The sequence below is a fragment of the Papio anubis genome, chromosome 18 (assembly GCF_008728515.1).
Source record: "Papio anubis isolate 15944 chromosome 18, Panubis1.0, whole genome shotgun sequence".
Classification (NCBI taxonomy): domain Eukaryota; kingdom Metazoa; phylum Chordata; class Mammalia; order Primates; family Cercopithecidae; genus Papio; species Papio anubis.
In genome coordinates, this window is record NC_044993.1 from 17,831,396 (window position 1) to 17,852,170 (window position 20,775).

Consider the following 20,775-nt stretch of genomic DNA (forward strand, 5'->3'; position numbering starts at 1 on the left):
GACAAAGAAGTCAGGAAGATGGAAATAAAATCTACTGTAGAACCAATGTATTAGTCTGTTCTCATGCTGCTAATAAAGACATACTCAAGACTGAGTAATTTATAAGGGAAAGAGTTTTAATTGACTTACAGTTCAGCATGGCTGGGGTGGCCTCAGGAAATAATTTGCAATCATGGAGGAAGGTAAAGGGGAAGAGAGACACCTTCACAAGGTGGCAAGAAGGAGAAGTGCAAGCAGGGGAAATGCCAAACACTTATAAAACCATCAGATCTCGTGAGAACTCATTCATTATCACGAGAACAGCATGGGGGAAACAACCCCCATGATTCAATTACCTCCACCTGGTCGACCACCACCCTTTGACATGTGGGGATTATGGTGATTATAATTCAAAGTGAGATTTAGGTGGGGACACAGAGCCAAAGCACATCATTCTGCCCTTGGCCCCTCCCAAATCTCATATTCTCACATTCAAAAACACAATCATGCCTTTCCAAAAGTACCCCCAAATCTTAATTCATTCCAGCATTAACCCAAAAGTCCAAGTCCAAAGTCTCAGCTGAGACAAGGCAAGTCCCTTCTGCCTATGAGTCTGTAAAATCAAAAGCAAGTTAGTTACTTTCTAGATACAATCAGAGTACAGGCAAGGGGTATATATACCCATTCCAAGTAGGATAAATCAGCCAAAACAAAGGGGCTACAGGCCCCATGCAAGTCCAAAATCCAATAGGGCAGTCATTAAACCTTAAAGTTCCAAAATGATCTCTTTTGACTTCATGTCTCATATCCAGGTCCCATTGATGCAAGAGGTGGGCTTCTATGGCCTTGGGCAACCCCATCCCTGTGGCTTTGCAGGGTACAGTCTACCTCACGGCTGCTTTCACGTGCTGGTGTTGAGTGTCTGTGGCTTTTTCAGGTGCATGGTGCAAGCTGTTGGTGGATCTACCATTCTGCGGTCTGGAGGATGTTGGCCATTTTCTCACAGCTCCACTAGGCAGTGGCCCAGTGGGGACTCTGGGGGGTGGGGGGGGGGGTGGCTCTGATCCACATTTCCATTCCACACTGCCCCAGCAGAAGTTCTCTATGAGGGCTCCACTCCTGCAGCAAACTTCTGTCTGGACATCCAGGCATTCCCATACATCCTCTGAAATCTAGGCGGAGGTTCCCAAACCTCCATTCCTGACTTTTTTGCACCTGCAGGCTCAACACCACATGGAAGCTTGGGGCCTGCACCCTCTGAAGCAAAGGCTGAGCTATACCTTGGCCCCTTTCAGCCACAGCCTGGAGCAGAAGCAGATGGGATGCAGGATACCATGTCCTGAGGCTGCACAGAGCAGGGAGGCTGTGGGCCCAGCCCATGAAAACATTTTTCCCTCTTAGATCTCAGGCCTGTGATGGTAGAGACTGCCATGAAGATCTCTGACATGCCCTGGAGACATTTTCCCCATTGTCTTGGTGATTAACATTCAGCTCCTTGTTACTTATGCAAATTTCTGCAGGGGTAGTCAGCTTGAATTTATCCCCAGAAAATGGATTTTTATTTTCTATCATTGCCTGGCCACAAATTTTCCAAACTTTTATGCTCTGCTTCATCTTGAATGCCTTGCCTCTTAGAAATTTTTTCTGCCAGCTACCCTAAATCATCTCTCTCAAGTTTAAAGTTCCACGGATCTCTAGGGCAGGGGCAAAATGCCGCCAGTCTCTTTGTTAAAGCATAGCAAGAATGACCTTTACTCCAGGTCCCAATAAGTTCCTCATCTCCATCTGAGACCACCTCAGCCTGGACTTCATTATCCATATCACTATCAGCATTTTGGTCAAAGCCATTCAACAAGTATCAAAGTTCCAAACTTTCCCAAATCTTTCTGTCTTCTGAGCCCTCCAAGTCTCTAGAAAGCTCCAAACTTTCCTACATTTTCCTGTCTTCTTCTGAGCCCTCCAAACTGTTTCAACCTCTGCCTATTACTCAGTTCCAAGATCGCTTCCACATTTGCAGGTATCTTTACAGCAGTGCCTCACTACCTTGGTACCAATTCACTGTATTAGTCCATTCTCATGTTTCTAATAAAGACATACCTGAGACTGGATAATTTTTTTTTTTTTTTAAAAAGCGGTTTAATTGACTTACAGTTCAGCATGGCAGGGTAGGCCTCAGGAAATTTACAATCATGGCAGAAGGTGAAGGGGAAGCCAGGCACCTTCTTCACAAGGCAGGAAGAAGGAGAATTGCAAGCAGAGGAAATGCTAGACACTTATAAAACCATCAAATCTTATGAGACTTAGTCATTATCATGAGAACAGCATGGGTTAACCACCTCCATGATTCAATTAACTCCACCTGGTTCCACCCTTGTCATGTGGGAATTATGTGGATTATAATTCAACAGAAGATTTGGGTGGGAACACAGAGCAAAATTGCATCAACCAATAAAGTCTGTATTGGAGGATATGGCTTAAGTATGCATAGCAACACATAACACACCTTCCTTTCCAAGTTCTAAAAACCAAATAAGGGAGATAAAGACAGGCAGATCTAAATAGCCACTTATTTCTGGCAAGTGTGGAAAACATGGTTTGGGTGCGGATCGACAAGTGGCTTCATAACCCTTTACCCCAGAATTAAGCAATTGTACCTACCTGGACAGTTTTCCTGGGTTTCCAACACTACACTCACCTTGTAGCCAACAGCAGACCAGAGCACAAGCCATCTGCAGAAGGCAAGACACCAGAAAGGAGGAGAATGGGGCTAAGATGGGAATGCTCAGTTCCTCTCCAAATGCCTTAATCAGGGTACTTTCTCTATGTCAGAGGGAGAACAAAGGGGTGTGGTGAAAAATGAGGCGTGTGTATGGAAAAAAACCCCTTCAAGGCAACCAGAGGAGTGGAAGGAAATTGCAGCCCACTGAGCTTTAACAAAATCTTAATGTTATGGCTTATTTCATTAATTCCTTTCTTTTACATGAATAACACATTATAGGTACTGTTGAAGCCCTCTGGCATCATTCCATGATCCTATTCATCTCTCCCTCCCTCTCCATTGGTGACCACTACTATTCAGGTTCTGTTTTTATGCTTTTACACTACATGTATCTCACACATGTGTACATATATATATATATATATATATATATATATATAAATAATATACAGGGCTGTTATGCATTTCATAAATTTTAAATTAGTTGACTAACAGTGGATACAATAAGTATATGATTTTGCAACTTGCTTTTTCATGCAACATGTTTCTGAGATTTATCTACACAGATACTTGTAGCAACACTTTGTTGCTGTTGTTGGATTGTTATTTTAACTTTTAGGTTCAGGGGTACATATATAGGTTTGTCATATAGGTAAACTGCAAGTCACAGGGGTTTTGTGTACAGATTATTTTGTCACCCAGGTAATAAGCATAGTATGTGACAGATGGTTTTTTAATCCTCATCCTCCTTCCACTCTCTACCCTCAAGTACATCCCAGTGCCTGTTGTTTCCTACTCTGTGTCCATGTGAACTCAACGTTTAGCTTCCACTTATAGGTGAGAATATGCAGTATTTGGTTTTCTGTTCCTGCATTAGTTCACTTAGGATACTGGCCTCTAGCTTTATACGTGTTGCTGCAAAGACCATGATCTCATTCTATTTTATGGCTGCATAGTATTCTGTGGTGTCTATGTACCACATTTTCTTTATCCATTCTATTGTTGATGGGCATCTAGGTTGATTCCATGTCTTTGCTATTGATTCCAGCAGTGTTTTGTAATTTTCATTGTAGATATCTTTTATCTTCCTGGTTAGTTGTATTGCTAGGTGTTTTATTCTTTTTGCGACTATTATGAATGGGATTGCATTCTTTGGGTTTTGGCTTTCAGCTTGGATTTTATGTATAGAAATGCTACTGATTTCTGTACATTGATTTTGTATCCTAAAACTTTGCTGAAGTTGTTGACTACATCTAGGAGCTTTTGGGCAAAGAGTATGAGGTTTTCTAGGTATAGAATTATATTGTCTGCAAACAGAAATAGTTTGACTTCTTCTCTCCCTATTTAGATTCCTTTTTTTTCTTTCCCTTGCCTGATTTCTCTGGGTAGGACTTCTGGTACTATGTCAAATAGGAATGGTGAGAGTGGGTATCCTTGTCTTGTTCTGGTTCTCAAAGGAAATGCTTCTAGATTTTGCTCATTCAGTATAATGCAGGCTGTGGGTTTGTCATAGATGGCTCTTATTATTTTGAGGTATGTTGCTTCCATGCCTAGTTTGTTAAAGGTTTTTAAAATGAAGGGATGTTGATTTTTTTTTTTTTTTTTTTGAGACAGAGTCTCGCTCTGTTGCCCAGGCTGGAGTGCAGTGGCGTGATCTCGGCTCACTGCAAGCTCCGCCTCCCGGGTCCACGCCATTCTCCTGCCTCAGCGTCCCAAGTAGCTGGCACCTGTCACCTCGCCCGGCTAATTTTTGGTATATTTAGTATAGACAGGGTTTCACCGTGTTAGCCAGGATGGTCTCGATCTCCTGACCTCGTGATCCACCCGCCTCAGCCTCCCAAAGTGCTGGGATTACAGGCGTGAGCCACCGCGCCCAGCCTGAATTTTTTAAAAAGCCTGTAATGTGTCTATTGAGATGATCATGTGGTTTTTTGTTTTTGGTTCTGTCTATGCGATGAATCACACTTATTGATTTGTGTATATTGAACCAACTTTGCATCCCAGGGATAAAGCCTACTGGGTCATGGTGGATTCGCTTTTTGATGTGCTGTTGAATTTGGTTTGCTAGTATTTTGTTTAGGATTTTTGCATCTATGTTCATCAAGGATATTGGCCTAAAGTAATCTTTTTTTGGTGTATCTCTGTCAGTTTTTGGTATCAAAATGATGATACCTCATAGAATGAGTTAGGGGGGAGTACCTCCCTATTGAGGTACCTCCCAATCAAATACCTCCTCAATTTTTTGGAATAGTTTCAGTAGAACTGGTACCAGCTTTTCTTTAAACATCTGGTAGAATTTAGCTGTGAATTAGTCTGGTCCTAGGCTTTTTCTGGTTGGTAAGATTTTTCTTACTGATTCAACTTCAGAACTCATTATTGTCCATTCAGGGATTCAATTTTTTCCTGGCTCAATCTTGGGAGGTTTTATGTTTTATAGAATTTCTTCCATAGTAGAAAAGGAATTTATCAATTTCTTCCAGAGAAGAAATGGAATTTGTCAATGTCTTCTGTGTTTTCTAGTTTGTGCACATAGAAGTGTTCATAGCACCCTCATAGTCTCTGAGGGTTCTCTGAATTTCCGTAGGGTGTCAATGTCCCCTTTGTCATTTCTGATTGTGTTTATCTGGATCTCATCTCTTTACTAGTCTAGATAGTGGTCTATCAATTATATTTGATCTTTCAAAAAACAAACTCCTGGGTTTGTTTATCTTTTGTATGGTTTTTCACATCCCAATTTCCCTCAGTTCAGCTCTGATTTTTGTTATTTCTCGTCTTTTGTTAGCTTTAGTGTTGGTTTGCTCTTGTTTTTCTAGTTCTTCTAGACATGATGCTATGTTGTTAATTGGAGATCTTCTAACTTTTTGATGTGGGCATTTAGTGCTATAAGAGATTCTGGCAACATGGCCGAATAGGAACAGCTCCAGTCTGCAGCTCCCAGCATGATCAACACAGAAGACAGGTGATTTCTGCATTTCCAACTGAGGTACCTGGTTCATCTCACTGGGACTGGTTGGACAGTGGTGCAGCCCACAGAGGGTGAGCTGAAGCAGGGCCGGGTGTTGCCTCATCTGGGAAGCGCAAGGGGTCAGGGGATTTCCCTTTCCTAGCCAAGGGAAGCCGTGACAGACTATCTGGAAAATTGGGGCACTCCCACTCAAATACTGCGGTTTTCCCAAAGTCTTATCAACTGGCAGACAAGGTGATTCTTTCCTGTGCCTGGCTCAGCGGGTCCCACACCCATGGAGCCTCGCTCACTGCTAGTGCAGCAGTCTGAGATCGATCTGCGAGGTGGCAGCCTGGCTAAGGCAGGGGTGTCTGCCATTGCTGAGGCTTGAGTAGGTAAACAAAGAAGCCAGGAAGCTCAAACTGGGCAGAGCCCACCACAGCCCAACAAGGCCTACTGCCTCTAGACCACCTCTCTGGGCAGAGCATAGCTGAACAAAAGGCAGCAGACAACTTCTGCAGACTTAAATATCTCTATCTGAAAGCTCTGAAGAGAGCAGTGGTTCTCCCCGCATGGTGTTTGAGCTCTGAAAACGGACAGATTGCCTCCTCAAGTTGGAGACACCTCCCAGTAGGGGCCAGCAGACACCTCATATAGGCGGCTGCCCCTCTGGGATGAAGTTTCCAGAGGAAGGATCAGGCAGAAATATTTGCTGTTCTGTAATATTTGTTGTTCTACTTTCTCCGCTGGTGATACCCAGTGAAACAGGGTCTGGAGTGGAACTCCAGCAAACTCCAACAGACCTGCAGCTGAGGGACCTGACTGTTAGAATGAAAACTAACAAACAGAAAGGAATAGCAACATCGACAAAAAGGTCATCTACACCAAAACCCCATCTGTAGGTCACCAACATGAAAGACCAAAGGTAGATAAAACCACAAAGATGGGTAGAAACCAGAGCAGAAAAGCTGAAAATTTGAAAAATCAGAGCACCTCTTCTCTGAAGGATCGCAGCTCCTCGCCAGAAACGGAACAAAGCTGGACGGAGAATGACTTTGATGAGTTGACAGAATTAGGCTTCAGAAGGTTGGTAATAACAAACTTCTCACAGTTAAAGGAGGATGTTCAAACCCATCGCAAGGAAGCTAAAAACCTTGAAAAAAGATTAGACGAATGACTAACTGAATAAACAGTGTACAGAAGATCTTAAATGACCTGATGGAGCTGAAAACCATGGCATGAGAACTTTGTGATGCATGCACAAACTTCATTAGCAGATTCAATCATGTGGAAGAAAGGGTATCAGTAATTGAAGATAAAATTAATGAAATAAAGCCAGAAGACAAGGTTACAGAAAAAAGAATAAAAAGAAAAGAACGAAACCTCCAATAAATATGGGACTATGTGAGAAGACCAAATCTACGTTTGATTGGTGTACCTGAAAGTGATGGGGAGAATGGAACCAAGTTGGAAAACACTCTGCAGGATGTTATCCAGGAGAACTTCCCCAACCTAGCAAGGCAGGCCAACATTCAAATTCAGGAAATACAGAGAACACCATAAAAATACTCCTTGAGAACAGCAACCCCAAGACACATAATTGTCAGATTCACCAAGGTTGAAATGAAGGAAAAAGTGTTGAGGGCAGCCAGAGAGAAAGGTCAAGTTACCCACAAAGGGCAGCCCATCAGACTAACAGCAGATCTCTTGGCAGAAACCCTACAAGCTAGAAGAGAGTGGGGGCCAATACTAAACATTCTTAAAGAAAAGAATTTTCAGCCCAGAATTTCATATGCAGCCAAACTAAGCTTCATAAGTGAAGGAGAAATAAAATCCTTTACAGACAAGCAAATGCTGAGAGATTTTGTCACCACCAGGCCTACCTTACTAGAGCTCCTGAAGGAAGCAATAACATGGAAAGAAACAACCAGTATCAGCCACTGCAAAAACATGCCAAACTGTAAAGACTATCGATGCTAGGAAGAAACGGCATCATTTAACGGGCAAAATAACCAGCTAACATCATAATGACAGGATCAAATTCACACATCACAATATTAACCTTAAATGTAAGTGGGCGAAATGCCCCAATTAAAACACACAGACTGGCAAATTGGATAAAGAGTCAAGACTCATCAGTGTGCTGTATTCAGGAGACCCATCTCACATGCAGAGACACACATAGGCTCAAAATAAAGGGATGGAGGAAGATCTACTAATCAAATGGAAAGCAAAAAAATGCAGGGGTTGCAATCCTAGTCTCTGATAAGAAAGACTTTAAACCAACAAAGATCAAAAGAGATAAAGAAGGCTATTACATAATGGTAAAGGGATCAATTCGACAAGAAGAGCTAACTAACCTAAATATATATGCACCCAATACAGGAGGCACCCAGATTCATAAAGCAAGTCCTTACAGACCTACAAAGAGACTCAGACTCCCACACAATAATAATGGAAGACTTTAACACCCCACTTTCAATATCAGACAGATCAAAGAGACAGAAATTTAACAAGGATACCCAGGAACTGAACTCAGCTCTGCAACAAGCAGAGCTAATAGACATCTACAGAACTCTCCACCCCAAATCAACAGAATATACATTCGTCTCAGCACCACATTGCACTAATTCCAAAATTGACCACACAGGTGGAAGTAAAGCACTCCTCAGCAAATGTAAAAGAACAGAAATTATAACAATCTGTCTCTCAGACCACAGTGCAATCAAATTAGAACTCAGGATTAAGAAAATCACTCAAAACAACATAACTACATGGAAGCTGAGCTACTTGCTCCTGAATGACTACTGGGTAAATAATGAAATTAAGGCAAAAATAAAGATGTTCTTTGAAACAGATGACAACAAAGACACAACATACCAGAATCCCTGGGACACATTTAAAGCAGTGTGTAGAGGGAAATTTATAGCACTAAATGCCCACAAGAGAAAGCAGGAAAGATCTAAAATTGACACCCTAACATCACAATTAAAACAACTAGAGAAGCAAGGGAAAACAAATTCCAAAGCTAGCAGAAGGCAAGAAATAACTAAGATCAGAGCAGAACTGACAGAGTTAGAGACCCAAAAAACCTTTCAAAAAGTCAATGAATGCAGGAGCTGGTTTTTTGAAAAGATCAACAAAATTGAAAGACTACTAGCAAGACTAATAAAGAAGAAAAGAAAGAAGAATCAAATAGATGCAATAAAAGATGATAAATGGGATATCACCACCAATCCCACAGAAATACAAACTACCATCACAGAATACCATAAACACCTCTATGCAAATGAACTAGAAAATCTAGAAGAAATGGATAAATTCCTGGACACATATGCCCTCCCAAGACTAAACCAGGAAGAAGTCAAATCTCTCGGTAGACCTATAACAGGCTCTGAAATTGAGGCAATAATTAATAGCCTACCAACCAAAAAAAGCCCAGGACCATATGGATTCACAGCCAAATTCTATGAGAGTTAGAAAGACGAGCTGGTACCAGTCCTTCTGAAACTATTCCAATCAATAAAAAAAGAGGGAATCGTCCCTAACTCATTTTATGAGGCCAACATCATCCTGATACCAAAGCCTGGCAGAGACACAACAAAAAAAGAGCATTTTAGACCAATATCCCTGATGAACATCGATGTAAAAATCCTCAATAAAATACTGGCAAACCGAATCCAGCAGCACATCAAAAAGCTTATCCACCACGATCAAGTCGGCTTCATCCCTGGGATGCAAGGGTGGTTCAACATACGCAAATCAATAAACATAATCCATCACATAAACAGAACCAACAACAAAAACCATATGATTTTCTCAATAGATGCAGAAAAGGCCTTTGACAGAATTCAACAGTTGTAGCCTTTCATGCTAAAAACTTTCAATAAACTAGGTATTGACAGAACATATCTCAAAATAGTAAGAGCTATTTATGACAAACCCACAGCCAGTATCATACTGAATGGGCAAAAACTGGAAGCATTCCCCTTGAAAACCAGCACAAGACAAGGATGCCCTCTCTCCCCACTCCTATTCAACAGTGTTGGAAGATCTGTCCAGGGCAATCAGGCAAGAGAAAGAAATAAAGGGTATTCAATTAGGAAAAGAGGAAGTCAAATCTTCCCCGTTGCAGATGACATGATTGTATATTTAGAAAACCCCATAGTCTTAGCCCAAAAGCTCCTTAAGCTGACAAACAACTTCAGCAGTCTCAGGATACAAAGTCTATGTGCAAAAATCATAAGCATTCCTATACATCAAAAGAGACAAACAGAGAGCCAAATCATGAGTGAACTCCCATTCACAATTGCTTCGAAGAGAATAAAATACCTAGGAATCCAACTTACAAGGATGTGAAGTACCTCTTCAGGAAGAACTACAAACTACTGCTCAGTGAAATAAAACAGGACACAGACAAATGGAACAATATTCCATGCTCATGGATAGGAAGAATCAATATCATGAAAATGGCCATACTGTCTAAAGTAATGTATAGATTCAATGCCATACCCATCAAGCTACCAATGACTTTCTTCACAGAATTGGGAAAAAAAACTACTTTAAAGCTCATATGGAACCAAAAAAAGAGGCTGCATTGCCAAAACAATCCCAAGCAAAAAGAACAAAGCTGGAGGCATCACACTACCTGATTTCAAACTATACCACAAGGCTACAGTAACCAAAACAGCATGGTACTAGTACCAAAACAGATATATGGACCAATGGAACAGAACAAAGGCCTCAGAAATAACACCACACATCTACAACCCTCTGATCTTTGACAAACCTGACAAAAACAAGAAATGGGGAAAGGATTCCCTATTTAATAAATGGTGCTGGGAAAACTGGCTAGCCATATGTAGAAAGCTGAAACTGGATCCCTTCCTTATATCTTATAAAAATTAATTCAAGATGGATTAAAGACTTAAATGTTAGACCTAAAACTATGAAAACCCTAGAAGAAAACGTAGGCAATATCATTTAGGACATAGGGATGGGCAAAGACTTCATGACAAAAACACCAAAAGCAATGGCAACTAAAGCCAAACTTGACAAATGCAATCTAATTAAAGAGCTTCTGCATGGCAAAAGAAACTACCATCAGAGTGAAAAGGCAACCTACAGAATGGGAGGAAATTTTTGCAATCTACCCATCTGACAAAGGGCTAATATTCAGAATCTACAAGGAACTCAAACAAATTTACAAGAAAAAACAACCCTATCAAAAAGTGGGCAAAGGATATGAACAGACACTTCTCAAAAGAAGACATCTCTGTAGTCTACAGATGCATGAAAAAATGCTCATCATCACTGGTCATTAGAGAAATGCAAATCAAAACCACAATGAGATACCATCTCATGCCAATTAGAATAGCAATCATTAAAAAGTCTGGAAACAACAGATGCTGGAGAGGATGTGGAGAAATAGGAATGCTTTTACACTGTTGGTGGGAGTGTAAATTAGTTCAACCATTGTGGAAGACAGTGTGGCGATTCCTCAAGGATCTAGAACTAGAATTACCATTTTACCCAGCAATTCCATTACTGGGTATATACCCAAAGGATTATAAATCATGCTGCTATAAAGACACGTGCATATGTATGTTTATTGCAGCACTATTCACAATAGCAAAGAGTTGGAACCAACCCAAATGTCCATCAGTGATAGACTGGATTAAGAAAATGTGGCACATATATGCCATGGAATATATAGAGCCATAAAAAAGGATGAGTTCGTGTCCTTTGCAGGGACATGAATGAAGCTGGAAACCATCATTTTCAGCAAACTATCACAAGAACAGAAAACCAAACACTGCATGTTCTCACTCATAGGTGGGAATTGAACAATGAGATCACTTGGGCACAGGGTGGGGAACATCACACACCAGCGCCTGTTGAGGGGTGGTGGGCTGGGGGAGGGGTAGCATTAGAAGAAATACCTAATGTAAATGATGAGTTGATGGGTGCAGCAAACCAACATGGCACATGTATACCAATGTATCAAGCCTGCACGTTGCTTACAGTATAATCAAAAAAAGAGAGAGAGATTCTGGCATGTTGTATCTTTGTTCTCATTAGTTTCAAAGAATTTCTTGGATTGTGCCTTAATTTTATTGTTTACCCAAAAGTCATTCAGAAGCTGTTTATTTAATTTCCATGTAATTGTATGGTTTTGAGTGATTTTTAAATATTGATTTCTATTTTTATTGTGCTGTGGTCTGAGAGTGTGGTTGGTATGATTTTTTTTTTGAGTTTGCCAAAAACGATTGTGTGGTCAATTTTAGAGTACGTGCCATGTAAAGATAAGAAGAATATATACTCTGTTGTTTTGGGGTAGAGAATTCTGTAGATGTCTTTTAGGTCTATTTGGTTAAGTGTCAAGATCAGGTCCCAAAAATCTTTGATAGTTTTCTACCTCGATAATCTGCCTGTGAGGTGGGTGTTAAAATCACCCACTATTATTGTATGGTTATCTAAGTCTCTTCATAGGTCTCTAAGAACTTGATTAAGAATCTGGGTACTCCTTTGTTGAGTGCATGTAGTTAGGATAGTTACCTCTTCTTGTTGAACTCTTTACTGTTATGTAATTTCCTTCTTTGTCTTTTCTGATCATTGTTTTCTTAAGTTATGTTTTATCTAAAATTAGAATAGCAGCCCTTGCTTTTTTTCTGTTTTTTAGCTAGATTTTTCTCCATCCCTTTATTTTGAGCCTATGGATGATGGATGTCATTGTATGTTAGATGGGTCTCTTGAAGACAGCATACAGTTGGGTCTTGTTTCTTTATCCAATTTGCCCTTCTGTGCCTTTTAATTGGGGCTTTTAGCCTGTTTACATTCAAGGTTAATATTGATATGTGCAGATTTAATCCTGTTATCACGGTGTTAGCTGGTTATTATGCAGATATGATTGAGTGGTCACATTATAGTGTCAATGGTCTATGTACTTAGTGTGTTTTTGTGATGACTGGTAATGGTTGTTCCTCTCCCTATTTAGCAATCCCTTAAGGGCCCCTTGTAAGACAGATCTGGTGGCAACAAATTTCTTTAGCATTTGCTTGTCTGAAAAGGATCTTATTTCTCCTTTGCTTATGAAGCTTAATTTGGCTAGATATAAAATTTGTGGTTGGAATTTCTTTAGGAACATTGAATACAGGCCCCAATCTCTTCTGGCTCGTAAGGTTTCTGCTGAAAGATCTGCTGTTAGCCTGATGGGGTTCCCTTTGTAGGTGATCTGCCCTTTCTCTCAAGCTGCCTTTCACATTTTTTCTTTCACTTTGACCTTGGAGAATCTGATGACTATGTGTCTTGGGGATGGCTGTCTTGTATAGTATGCAGGGGTTCTCTGCATTTCCTGAATTTGAATGTTGGCCTCTCCAGTGAAGCTGGGGAAACTTTCATGGATGGTATCCTCAAATATTTTTTCCAACTTGCTTGCTTTCTCTCCCTCTCTTTCAGGAAAACCAGTGAGTCACAGATTAGGTCTCTTTAGAGAATCCCATATTTCTCGGAGGTTTTGTTTATTCTTCTTTATTCTTTATTTTTGTCTAAGTTATTTCAGAGAACTGGTCTTCAAGCTCTGAGATTCTTTCCTCAGGTTTGTTGATCTGCTGTTAACACTTGTGATTGTTTTATGAAATTCTTGAAGTGAGTTTTTCAGTTGTATCAGTTTTGTTCTTTCCTAAAATAGCCATTTTGTCTTTCATCTCCTGTATTGTTTTATTGTATTCCTTAGATTTCTTGGATTGGGTTTTGACTTTCTCCTGAATCTTGATGCTCTTTGTTCCTATCCATATTCTGAATTCTGTTTCTGTCATTTCAATCATTTTACCCTGGTTAAGAACCATTACTGGGGAATTAGTATGGTAATTTGGAGGTAAGAAGATACTCTGGCTTTTTGAATTACCAGAGTTCTTGCACTGGTTCACTTATTCTTTGTGGGCTGATATTCCTTCAATCTTTGAAGTTACTGTATTTGGATTTTTTTTTCTCTTATCCTCTTTGATGTATTTGGGGGTTTACTTGTAGTAAGGGGGGGTTGAGTCAACTGGTTTCATTTGTGGAAGATTTCAGGGGACCAAGGCTCAGCTCACTACTCATGGACTGTGTGCTGTAACTCTTGGGGGGCTGGTACCAGGCCCCTGGCTTTGTTCTCTGGCCCCTTGAGATTAGGAACCTGCTGTGCTGGAGGGGCTGAGGTGTTCCCAATCTGTTGGTCACTACACTTTAATGGGTGGTGCTGGCCAAAGCACTTTGTCAAGATGGTGGCAGCAGGATCCATGGTCACTTGGATGCTAGCAGCCATGGCAACACAGTGGGGTGTGTGTGCATCAGCTGGGATGGGGTACTGGTGGGAGTAGGGATGCAGCACTCCTGCACACACTTGTGCCAGTGGTGGTGGCAGAAGGCAGGAGCAGGGCACTGGCAGGGGTGGGGTTGCTGGTGTCCATGCTTGCATTCACAGTGGTAGTGGCAGCAGGGGGCAGGACACTGGTGGGCACAGGATGTTGGTGGATGTGGGATGCTGGAAGGCACAGGCATGCTGGTGTCTGTGTGTGTGTTCACCTGAGGAGTGGTGTCAGGTGGAGGACGAAGCTGCTGGTGTCTATGAGCATATTCGCATTGGTGGTGGTGGCGGTGTGGGGGGGGGTGGTATTGCTAGCACCTGTGAACATTTTTGTGTTGATGATGGTAGCTAAAGTTTTTAAGTATATAAATAAATCATGCTTTTAATCCATTCTTCTACTGCCATTTAGTTGTTATTTTTTCCCCCAGGTTTTACCATTATAAGCAATGTTGATACAAACAGTCTTGTAAACGTTTCCTTTTGCATATGAACAAGGTATTATAGAGTAGTGATTGTCAAGTAAGGTGGGGTATTGGACCCCTCCCAAACTTGGAAGTGCTTGGAAATGTATAAAAACAGTATGGGTTATCAAATTACTGGCAGTAGTACTACCAGCTTTAATACTGGGAACCAGAGATGCTCAATGTTCTTCAATGCGTTGGGTGGTAACACATAAAGAACTATCCCACTCCGAATGCAAATAAGTCCACCACTAAGAACACTATTCTAAATATATCTCTGTATGTGACAAAACTGTATCAGAGTATGTAAATCCTCCTCAACTATTTTGATATTGAAAGATGGCTTTTCCATCTAGTTTTACCAATTTATAACCCCACCAGTTCTTATTAATGCCACAACCTTGTCAACACTTGTGACTATCAAAATTTATAATTTTTTGCACATTTAATAAAAATTAAATTGTGTTTCATTATTTTCTTAATTTGCATTTCTAGGGATACTAGTTGAAACGAAACATGTTTTCATGCAGCCATCGTAGTCTAGTCTTCTGTTCAGTCTAGTCTGTGAAATGTCTATTCTTATCCTTTGTTTACTTTTTTATTGCATATTTATCTTTCCCTTATTTGTTTATAAGAGTTGATTGCATCTTGGATACATTGTGGCTACAAATTCTTTGTGTATATTGTGGCTACAAATTCTTTGTGTATATTGTAACTATACATCAATAGTATATATTATAGATATCTTGCCTCACCTATCTCTTACCTTTGAATTTTGTTTGTGGTGTCTTTTGTAGAATAGGAAATTTTAAAAGTTTTAATGTAGACAAGTTTATTAATATTTTCTTTTCTGGTTTGTGCTTTTGGCATTTTGGTCAATATGTTCCTTCTTACCACACTCTCCTATATTTTCTTTGTGAAGCTTAATGCTTCTGCTTACTCCATCCCTCATATCTGGGTGTTTAATCTCTAGCTTTTTTTTTTTTTTTGGTGAATTAGTTAGAAAACTAATTTTCTTTTCATATGGATTACCAATTGGTACATCAAATTAATTTAACTGTCTGTCATTCTCCCACTGATTTCTAATATCCCTTCTTTGAGTTTCAGTTGTTCTGTATTCTTGCCAACACTTGTTACGATCAATATTTTTAATTTTAGATATTTTAATAGGCATATAATGGTATTTCATTGTGGTTTTAACTTACACCTCTCTAATAACTGATGCTGCTGAGCATATTTTCATGTACTTACTTACCAACTATATCTTTTTTGGTAGTGTCTTTCCAATTCTTGCCCATTTTAAGTTTTTCTTTAATTGTTGACTTTTGAACATTTTAAAATATAGTCTGGATATAAGTCCTTTATCAGAAATACATTTTGCAAATATTTTCCATTCTGTGTCATATCATTTCATTTTTCTACAATGTATTTTAAAAAGCAACATTTCAAGGTTTTTTATAAAAGTCAATGTATCAATTTCTTCTTTTATGGTTTGTGCCGTGTTTTACCTAAAAATCTTTTTCTAATCCAAGAAATTTTATATACAAATGCACTAAGGGCTGAGATTATTTTTCTTTGCAGACGTATGTATAATCGTTCCAGCTCCATTTGTTGCAAAACTATCCTTTCTCCATTGAATGGCCTTGGCACCTTTGTCAAAAGTCAAATTGGCCATATGTGTGGATCGATTTTTGGACTCTCTATCCTGTTCCATTGATCTACAGATCTTTTCTTATACCAGTTTGAATGTCTTGACTACTGTAGCTTTCTATTAAGTCTAGAAATTAGATGGTATGAGTTCTCTAATTGTGTTCTATTTCTCAAAAGTATTTCCCCTTTGGTCCTTTGCTTTTCTAAAGAAATTTTAGAAACAACCTAACAATTCATAGTGGGGAAAAAAGCTACTGAGATTTGGAAGATTAGAGTTGCATTGAGTCTCTAGACCAATTAGAAAACTGATATTTTTTTCCATATTGAGTCTTCCTGTCCATAAATATGGTATTATTTTTCAATTTATCTGTATATATTTAAATTTTTCTTAGCAATGTTTTACATTTTCAGGCTACACATCTTGCACATATTTTGTTAGAACTGCCTCTGAGTATTTCAGGATTTCTGATGCTATTGTTTTTAAATTTCATTTTCTACTTGTTTACTGCTGCTATATAGAAATGCAATTGATTTTTATAACATTGGCCTGGTAACATAAGACTTGTTAAACTCACATATTCGTTCTAGGAGCCTTTTTTTGTAGATTATTTGGAATTTCCAATAAACATTATTATGCCATCTGTGAATAAAGACAAATTTTACTTCATTCTTTCCATTCTGCATGCCTGTTATTTCCTATTTGTGCCTTATTGCACTGGTTAGTGCCTTCAGTACAATGTGTTTTTTTTGTTTGTTTGTTTGTTTTGTTTTGTTTTTTGAGATGGAGTTTTGCTCCTGTTGCCCAGGCTGGAGTGCAATGGCCAATTGCAGCTCACTGCAACCTCCACCTCCCAGGTTCAAGCGATTCTCCTGCCTCAGCCTACCTAGTAGCTGGGATTACAGGCATGTGCCATCACGCCCAGCTAATTTTGTATTTTTAGTAGAGATGGGGTTTCTCCATGTTGGTCAGGCTGGTCTCAAACTACCGACCCCAGGTGATCTGCCTGCCTGGGCTTCCCAAAGTGCTAGGATTACAGGCGGGAGACAATACACCCAGCACTCAGTACAATGTTAAAGGGCTGCTTTGTTAGTGATCTTAAGAGGAAAACCTTCAATTTCTCACTATTAAGTTTGATGTTAGCTGTAGGTTTTCGTTGATATCCTTTATTAATTACAGGACATTCCCTCCTATTCCTAACTTGCTGAGCATGCCTTTTTTAAAAAATCATGAGCAAATGTTGGGTTTTGTTAAACACTTCTTCTGCACCTACTGAGATGAATATTTTTGAAGGGAAGGAGACTGTTTTATTTGGTGATTGTTGCCATTTTTGACAGATACTGTTTGTCAGGTTAATGACATTTTCTTCAATTCCTAGTTTCTAAATTAAAATTTTTTTGAATGGGTTTTATTTTTATTTAATACTTTGCATCATTTTGATGCTTGTATAACTTTTATTGTTTATTCTGTTTACATAATAAATAATACTAACATATTAAACAATGCTTGCATTCCTAATACAAACCTTACTTTGCCTATCTGAATCTGATTTGTGTTTTACTTGGGATTTGAATCTATATGTCAAAATGCAATTGGTCTAACAGTGTCCTTCCTTCCACAGTTCTTTCCATCAGTACCAAAATTATTCCTGCTTCATAAGAAAAATTTGGTATATCTTGCTTTTCCTTTTTACTATTTTCTAATCAAGTTTATATAAAATAGTAATTAATTTTCCTTAAATGTGTGGTAAAATCGTCATTTCTGGTCCTTTTTACATGGATTCGTTGATTACTAATTCAATTTTCTTAATGATTATTCATTTATTCAGATTTTTATTTCTTTCTGGATCATTTTTATAATTTAAGACAAAGTCCATTTTAGGCCGGGCGTGGTGGCTCATGCCTGTAATCCCAGTGTCAGGCCTCTGAGCCAAAGCTAAGCCATCATATCCCCTATGACCTGCACGTACACATCCAGATGGCCGGTTCCTGCCTTAACTGATGACATTCCACCACAAAAGAAGTGAAAATGGCCTGTTCCTGCCTTAACTGATGACATTACCTTGTGAAATTCCTTTTCCTGGCTCATCCTGGCTCAAAAGCTCCCCCACTGAGCACCCTGTGACCCCCCACCCCTGCACGCCAGAGAACAACCCCCTTTGACTGTAATTTTTCTTTACGTACCCAAATCCTATAAAACGGCCCCACCCCATCTCCCTTCACTGACTCTCTTTTCAGACTCAGCCTGCCTGCACCCAGGTGATTAAAAAGCTTTATGGCTCACACAAAGTCTGTTTGGTGGTCTCTTCACAGGGACCTGCAAGACACCCAGCACTTTGGGAGGCCGAGGCAGACGGATCACGAGGTCAGGAGTTCGAGACCAGCCTGACCAACATGTTGAAACCCTGTATTTACTTTAAAAAAAAAAAAAAAAAATTAGCTAGGTGTGGTGGTGCATGCCTGTAATCCCAACTACTTGGGAGACTAAGGCAGGAGAATCACTTGAACCTGGGAGGCAGAAGCTGCAGTGAGCCGAGATTGCATCATTGTACTCCAGCCTAGGCAATAGAGTGAGACGCTGTCTCAAAAAAAAAAAAAAAAAAAAAAAAAAAGAAAAAGTCCATTTTAAATGTTTTTGAATATATTGGCATACAATTATTCATAATATTCATAAGTGATTGAAAAATTACCTACAGATTTATACCTCCATTCTATTTTTAATCCTACTTTTTATTCATCCTTGTTTTTATATCTGTTCTTAATTCGTCTGGCTACATGCCTTTTTTTTTTCTTTAGTCTTATCAAAGACTGGTTTTTGACTTGTTGATCCTCTGTATTATTTCTTTGTTTTTAATTTTATCAATTTCTGTTTTTTTCTCCATTATTTCTTTCCTCCTACATTTTTCAATTTATTCTGTTCTAGCTTCATGAGTCAAACACTTAAGTTACTTTTTTACAATCTTTTTTATTCTTTAAAAATATATTTAAAGGTATACATTTATGTTTCAGTACCATGTGGTTACAGTGCATGAATTTTAATATATAGAATTTTAATTTTCATTTCTATCTAAATCTTTTGATATTTGCTTCGTAGATTTTCTTTTAAAGGCAGCCCAGAGAACAGGGAAGTGGAGTAAGAGCAGGGAGGAGTCACAAAAAGACAAACCAGGAGACTCCTTCCCCACTGGAAGTTCCCAGGTCTGGGTCAGAACTGAGCTGCAGGAGAGTAGAGAAGGGTAGGAGCTTTAAACTGGATTTACAATGGACTAGATTTTTTACTACCTGAAAATGAAGGCTGTTTATTAATACCTGAAAGTGACACACACAAAAAACCCTGTGGGGTCTGTCTCAGAGGAAGTAGATCAGACAGAAGTGTGAAGGGGATTAGTTGGAAGAATACAAGACTATTTCTTGATTGAAACCTACTGAATCCAACATGTTCAATGAACACGTATTGTAATTACTGATATATCTTGACTCATTTCTAAATTGTTATTTTGCATTTTCTATTTACTTTGCTTTTATTTCTTTTTTAATCTGCATATTATATTGATAAAAATTTTCATATTCTTTTCCATTTCAAGTTTGAAAACTATAAAGTATTCATTTATAAATAAAATTTTCTAAAGTCTAAAACATTAAGTTATTAGATACAAATCTCTCCCTCTCACATATCACATGGATATTTGTGCATTTTAATTGCCCATTAAACATTAAATAACACCCTCTACCATTTTATTTTTCTCTTACTTTTGGATTAACTTTTTTTAAAACAAAAAAAATCACTAAACCTTCTACAATTGGCAATTAACAACATACGTATCAATTTTTTTTTTTTTACTTTAGTTGAGTTTTAATGATTTAATAGAATTTTGCTGAACAGAGAATGAAAGGGCAGTCTAGACAGAGATCTAGTTCATATGTAGCTGCTGCACCCATTGCAGACTCTGAACATACTGCAATGTATTCCCTAATTATAGAGATTTATGTTTCCAGTGCTTTACTATTACAAACACGCTGCAGTGGCCTTTCTTGTTCATGCCTCCTTGTATATCTGTGTATTTCTTAGGATTGGTGACTAGATATGTATCAATTTTTATGCTTGTTGTACTTTCTTATGTCCCATGCCTCCCTCTGGGTTAACATTTCTTTCTTTCTCCCCTTCTCATTTCCTTCCCTTTCCCTTCCCTCCTGTCTTCGTTCCTTTTTCTTTTGAGACAGGGTCTTGCTCTGTCACCCAGGCAGGAGTGCAGTGGAATAATCGTAACTCACTGCAACCCCAACCTCTGAGTCTCAAGCAATCCTACTATCTCAGCCTCCCGAGTAGCTAGAACCACAGGTGTGCACCACCACATCCTGTTAATTTTATTTTTTATAGGGATGGGGTCTCACTATGTTGCCCAGGCTGGCCTTGAATGTCTGATCTCAAGTGATTCTCCCAGCTTGCCTTCCCAAAGTGCTAGGATCACAGGTGTAAGCCACGGTGCCTGGCTAACTTTGCTTCTTATATGCTTGAATCCTTTCTAGTTGTGTAGTAAGGATCTGTACTTTTGCCTTCCTCCTTGAATGTTAGTATAGCTGAGTATAAAATTTTGAATTGGCTATTTTTTCTCCCAAACACCATTATATGATGGTATTTATGGGTATTCATTATAATGTGATATGATGTGATTTTATA

The 20,775-nt window shown here is 39.1% G+C and overlaps 1 long non-coding RNA gene across 1 annotated transcript in view; it reads right to left on the reverse strand.

The window, feature by feature from the left end:
* Positions 1 to 2,257: 2,257 nt before the first annotated feature.
* The window catches only part of LOC103880538, a 230,711-nt gene continuing 212,193 nt past the window's right edge, over positions 2,258 to 20,775 (reverse strand). Inside the window, exon 8 of the long non-coding RNA XR_004179647.1 lies at positions 2,258 to 2,799. This is a non-coding gene — a long non-coding RNA (uncharacterized LOC103880538). The remainder of the gene's footprint in view (positions 2,800 to 20,775) is intronic.